The sequence below is a fragment of the Malania oleifera genome, chromosome 13 (genome assembly GCF_029873635.1).
Source record: "Malania oleifera isolate guangnan ecotype guangnan chromosome 13, ASM2987363v1, whole genome shotgun sequence".
Classification (NCBI taxonomy): domain Eukaryota; kingdom Viridiplantae; phylum Streptophyta; class Magnoliopsida; order Santalales; family Ximeniaceae; genus Malania; species Malania oleifera.
The window spans coordinates 78,335,749-78,342,809 of NC_080429.1; positions in this window are offsets into that span (position 1 = coordinate 78,335,749).

The window sequence follows — 7,061 nt, forward strand, 5'->3', positions numbered from 1 at the left end:
TAATTTGAAAAAATATATGATAAAATAATAATAATATAGGTATCCTATGCGGGGCCCACAAGACTGTGTGGGGCCCACATGAGTCCCGAAGCCGTATGGAGGATTACACAAGTCTCAAAGCTATGTAGGATGCATAAAATCGTATAAGAGTTATTCGAGTTACATAGGATCCATTCGGGTCTCGAAGTTGTGTGGGGCCCACAAGACCATGTGGGGCTCACATGAGTTTTCAAAATTTAAATTTAATTTTTGTTCAAAACAAATAATAAAATAAATAAATATTAAAAGTAGTTTAAAATTAATAACAATGATAATAATGATTAGAAAAAAAAAATAATAAAATAATAAAATAATAAATTAAGTAATTGATTAATTAATTAGGTAAGTATTTAATTAAAAAAATTATTTAGTGGGAATGGTAGCAAGCACTCCCACATGGCCTCCATCCCCATCCCATACTCAACCCATACCTTGCCCATCCCTTGCCTATTCTTTAATTTTTAAAAATTATAATTTCACCCATCTCCGCACACTTTTATAAATTTCATTTCTTCCCCAAAATTTTCCTATAAATAGGGAGCTCTCAACCTTCATTTTTCACAACAATTTTTCAAGAAAGAGAAGGATTAGTGAGTGAAAGAATTTGTGGTGGAGAGAGAATTTTGAGTAAGTTCTCACTCACCCACTCTTTCCGATCTCATTGCTTAAAGATAGTTTTTGTGTTCATAGCACACGGTAAAAGAAGAAGGTAAGTAAATTTTGATTATGTTAGTTTTTTTTTATTTAAAATTTATACCTGAGTTTATTTTATAAGTAAATTTCAATTATGTTAATTAGTTCCACAAAATTTCCATGAATTTATTTTTACGCATATTTAATTATACCAATTCTATCTTTAATATACTTGCATCTATTTTTGGGTTAAGAAATGTTCCAATCCCCTCGGGTAAATTTTCAGCATTTCTTTCTATTCAAAAATAAAATTATATATATTTTTAACACAAAAATTGTGTGGCATGAGTTTATTTCTACGTTGCATTTTTTATAAAAATATGAGTGAAGATGAGATTTTTACGATATTATTTTAAATTGCATAAATTATAATAAGATGATTTTAAAACCCCTTATGGCAACGAAAGTTCAAAGTTACAGATGTTCGGTACCGCAGCTTAAAGTTTATACGGATCAGAGTGCACCCACACTGTTTACAGAGTGGTTATTTATGTTAGTGGATTTCTCCTGAGTGCACACCTGGTTCTGGACCAGCACTTAATAAGGAAAATCTCACTTAAAGTTTACGTACGTTAATTTAGTTTGATCGGCCAGCCAGCTAAGTCCAGTCTTCGAACCGCACAACCCAGTCATGGGGGTAAACATGACTTACGGCAAACAGGCCTAAGGGTGGTTTTTTTATAATATATGTTTATACATATTTAATTACGTGTACAAAGTTACTGATGATTTGAAGGAAAAATGTAAGTTTACGTGAAAATGATCATTTTGGGGCTTAAATGACGATCTAAGGAAAACGTATAAGGAAAAGTATATGTATGTTTATCATTAAATATTTTTACAGTTTTAAAGTTAAAAGTTTAATTTAGCAGTTATAGTATATGATTGTAAAAATTTACTGTTGAAATTGATGACAAAAGTTTTATGCAGAAATTTTTAAATCTATATTTATTCTAAAAGCAGTCTTGAAGTTATAGTATTAAATATTATTTTACAAAATTATTTAAAAGCTCATTTTGGCCACACACTAATAATAATCTTATTTACTTACTGAGCGTCGTCTCACTCCAATCATATTTTTATTTCAGATAACTCTGAAGAGCATGTTGGAAATCAGGCATAGCAAGCATACGGGTGGGGATAGAAAAATAAAGATTATTTAGAAATATTAGTATGATGCCGGATATTTATGCTTATGTAATTATTCTTCTTTTGAAATAAATGATTGTAATATGGATAATTAGCGCTCTGGTTTAATAATAAATTGAGTTTATTTTGCTTCCGCTGTAAATTAGTAGTAAAAAGTTAATATCCCAGGCCCCTCGGGGTCGGGGTGTTACATATATAGTGCTGAAAATTATACTAACTTGCTCTTTGAGAGAGTATACTTGTATGCAAATCTTATCTTGTGTTTCTTATAGTTCTTTGACGTTTCAAGGGTCGTTTGGATCGTTGGCTAAGCAAGGGGACATTGCTTAGAAAGGCGGGCTCTAGCTTATGTAAGGAGTGACCGAACGAGGGAATATCGTTTAGAGAAAGCGGGCTCTAGCCTTAACCAAGGAGTGTTGTAATCGGCGTTGTTCCACCGGTCAACGAATCCTTTGGTGGTTTGCCAAAGGCGAGGACGTAGGCTAGGTATAAGCTGAACCTCGTAAAAATCTCCTTCTCATTCTCTCTTTCCCTTACTCTTTATTTTCAACATATTTAAATTGCGTGGATGGTTTAAATTTGAAAATCATATAAACTACATATATTTGGAAATCAAACAAACTTAAGGTTTAATTTTGATTTGGGTTGCGGAAACCAAAAGGGAGTACGTTGATTACACCATATCTTGCGGAACCCTTACGGGAGTACGTTACTTGGTTAACATCCCAAAACTAAATTTACCAAGAGTTTATTTGAGTTCTAAATATTTGGAAAGAGTGATTTGATTCATCTATACAGGGCTTTACATCAGCAAGCATAAATTTTCATTCACTATAGGGCTTGGTTCAAATTTGGCAAATATAAACAAACAACCATCTTGAGTTGTTATATTACCAAAGTGCTGAATACTTTATATATTGGTTTGGTTGTTTGTTGTTTAACTTGTACTTGGCAAATAAATTGATTGTTTGGCTTGAAGATATTGTTTAATTGATTGGTTGTTTAATTGTGTTATTGATTGGATAAAGGAACTAAGTTCTCGATTGATTAAAGAATTAAACAAACAAATCAAGAATTGGTTAAAAGAAATAAAGGAAGTTTAAGGTATCTTAAAAGGAATTAAAAGAAATTTTTAAAAGCCAATTCACCCCCCCCTCTTGGGAAGCTATTCCTAATTTCAATTTCCTTAACATAGAAACGTGAAACACGTCGTGAATTCTGAATAGAGATGGCGGTAAAGCTAACCGATAGGCTACTGACCCAATCTTCTCAAGTATCTCAAATGGGCCGATAAACCTAGGGCTCAACTTACGCTTCTTCCCAAATCTCATGATTCCCTTCAATGGTGCAATTTTCATAAATACATGATCACCCACTTCAAATTCCAGTTCCCGGCGGCAAGTATCTGCGCAGCTTTTCTGCCGACTCTATGCTGCACTGATCATGTCTCGAATAAGTTGGACTTTATCACATGCTTGCTGAATTATCTCTAGACCCAAAACTCGTCTTTCACCTAACTTCATCCCAAAAAAGAAGAGATCGGCATCTCCTACCATATAATGCCTCATAGGGTGCCATGCCGATGCTAGTTTGATAACTGTTATTATAAGCAAATTCAACTAGTGGCAAAAACTGAATCTAGCTACCTCCAAAGTCTAGCACACAGGCACGAAGCATATCTTCTAATACCTGGATTGTTCTCTCAGTCTGACCGTCAGTCTAAGGATGGAAAGCGGTGCTGAATGCTAACTGAGTCCCTAGTGCCTCTTGTAAACTCCTCTAAAACCGCGACGTGATACGTGGATCACGGTCTGAGACTATGGATACTAGCACTCCATGGGGTCGAACAATCTCCTATATGTAAATCTCTGCTAACCTGTTCATAGGGCAGCTGACTTTAATGGGCAGAAAGTACGTTGTCTTCGTCAACCTATCAACCATCACCCAAATGGCGTTTTGACCATGCGGAGCTGGCAGCAGCCCAGTAACAAAATCTATGGATACGTGATCCCACTTCCATTCAAGAATGAAAAGTGGCTGCAATTGACTAGACGGTCTCTAGTGCTCAGCCTTAACCTACTAGCACGTCAAACACTGCTATACAAATTCTAATATTTCCCTCTTCATGCCACTCCACCAGAAATACTCTTGTAGATCCCTATACATTTTCGTATTGCCGGGATGGGCTATGTATAGAGATCTTTGTGCCTCTTCTAGAATCGTCCTCCTGATACTGTCATCTGCAGGCACACACAATATAGTGCGAAATCTAAGAGCTCCATCGTCAGAAACGCTGAATTCTTCCCCCTAACCATCCTGTATTTTGGCTATCACTTCTGCCAATTTCGGATCATCCCTCTGAACATCTTTAATTCTCTCATAAAGTGTAGGCTATACAACCAGACTGGCAATAAGCGCAGGAGGATCATCTTCCACTAATTCCATGTCGAGTTTTTCCAAATCCGTCTGAATTGGGTGCTAAAGTACTGCGGCTAGCTGTGTTGTATTTTCTGATTTACAGCTCAGTGCATCAATTACCACATTTGCTTTACCTAGGTGGTAACTGATGGTACAATCGTAATCCTTGATGAGTTCTAACCACCTCCTTTGCTGCATATTCAATTCTTTCTGTGTAAAGATGTACTTTAGGCTCGTGTGATCAGAAAATATTTCACATCTCTCACCATATATGTAATGTCTCCAGATCTTCAGTGCATGTACAACCGCAGCCAATTCTAGATCGTGAGTAGGGTAGTTCATTTCATATTCTTTCAACTGTCTAGACGCATATGCTACCACCTTACCATGCTGCATCAGTACACAATTGAGCCCTTTCAAAGATGCGTCACCGTAGATAACATAACCATCACCTCTAGATGGAATCATCAGGCCTGGTGTAGTGACGAGTCGATGTTTTAATTCCTGAAAACTCTGCTCACATTCCTCATCCCACATAAATTTGGCATTCTTCTTGGTCAAACGTGTGAGAGGTCCTGACAAAGCCAAAAATCCCTCTACAAATCGTCGGTAATAACCTGCCAGTCCCAAGAAACTTCTGACTTCCTGCACGTTTTTCGGCCTGGCCCAATTCACTACCACATCAATCTTGCTGGGATCCACTGATATACTGTCTCCTGAGATCACGTGGCCTAAAAATACGACCTTCTCAAACCAGAATTCGCACTTGCTAAACTTGGCATAAAGTTTCTCCTCCTCGAGTGTCTGTAGAACTTGCCTCAAATGCACCTCATGATCCTCAAAACTCCTCAAGTGCACCAGTATATCATCAATAAAAACCACCACAAACTGGTCCAAATACTAGTGAAAGACTCTATTCATTAAATCCATAAATACAACTGGGCCATTCGCCAAACCAAACGGCATAACGAGGAATTCGTAGTGCCCATACCTGGTCTTGAAAGCTGTCTTTGCAACATCCTCTGCTTTTACCCTCACCTGATGATAACCTGACCTGAGGTCGATCTTGGAATATACTCGTGTACCCTAGAGCTAATCAAACAAATCGTCAATACGAGGTAGAGGATATTTAATCTTAATAGTAACCTTGTTGATTTCTTTATAATCGATACACATCCTCACAGACCCGTCTTTCTTCTTTACGAACAACACTGGAGCTCCCCACGGCGATACACTAGGTCGTATAAACCCCTTGTCTAGTAAGCCTTGCAACTGCTCCTTTAATTCTCCCAATTCGGCTAGAGTTATACGGCAAGGAGCCTTAGAAAAGGGTGCAGTCCCTGGAGGCAAATCTATAGGAAAATCCACCTCGCGCACAGGAGGCAACCCAGGTAACTCCTCTAGAAAAACATCTAAAAATTCTCGTACCACTGGGGTGCTGTCAATCTTCAATTCATTATTTGACACTTCCTTTACAAAAGCCACAAACCCCTGAATTCCATCCAGGAGCAATTTGCTCAACTATACAGCTGACACCAGCTGCGTTGGAGCACGTGCCCGTGAACCAACAAATCTTAATTCCTACATACTAGGGGGTCTAAAAATTACCTCTTTCCGACGACAATCAATGCTGACGTGATTGGCGGCCAACCATTCCATATCCAGTATTATATCAAACCCATACATATCAAATACAATCAAATCAACTAGTAACACTTTCCTCTGAATTTCTATCGGATAGCCCCTAAGTACCCTATGACATCTTATCACTGACCCTGATGGTGTAACTACTGACAACGCTATATCTAATGTCTGGGTCTCACTCTCAGATAATTTAACATAAGATGTAGAGATGAAAGAATGAGTAGCACCCGAGTCAAAAAGAATAATAACTGGATATGATAAAACAGTAAATGTACCTGTCACCACATCCGCAGCAGCCTCAGCATCACCTACCGTCAGAGGGTATACTCGCGTTGGGGTCACATTCTTTTACTGGCCACCATAAGGCGCCTGATATCCTCCCCAAGCTGCCTAATATGCTCCCTGATAGGGCTTAGGAGTTAGGACCTAGTCTGACAAACCTGGGCATGCACGTGCTATGTGGCCGAGTCTCCCACACCGATAGCATACATCTCTCCCTACCCAGCACTCCCACGGATGACATCTCCCGCACATCTGACATACCGGAACCATCGGCATACCTTGATTCCCACGAGGTCCTACCATCTACCTTTGATCTCCCCTATCGTGACCTCCTCTCCATGGACCCCTACTAGAGCCAGCCTGAAAGCCCTGAGGCGCAGGCCTCGTCCTCGGACTCTGAACCGCTATACCCCTTTGTATACCACTCTCAATGATCGCAGCTTTGTCTACAACCTCCGCAAATATCTGAGCTCTGAAGCCAATCACCTACTCAAATAAGTTCTGCTTCAGTCCTTCATCAAACTTCCTTGCCTTTTTCTCTTCATCAGGTGCTGAATGCAGAGCAAAACGCGAAAACTCGATAAATCTAGCCGCGTACAGGGATATGATCATCTGCCCCTGTACCAAATGCATAAACTCTGTTGCCTTCGTGCTCTGAATGATAACAGGGAAATATTGCTCGAAGAACAACTCTTTGAATCGGTCCCACGTCACTGGTACTGGAACCGACCTTTGCTCCTATATCAGTCGCATTGATCTTCGCCAGCACTTCGCCTCTCCTGTCAGTTTAAATGCTGCAAATACCACCTTTTGTTCATTCGTACATGGAAGCACAA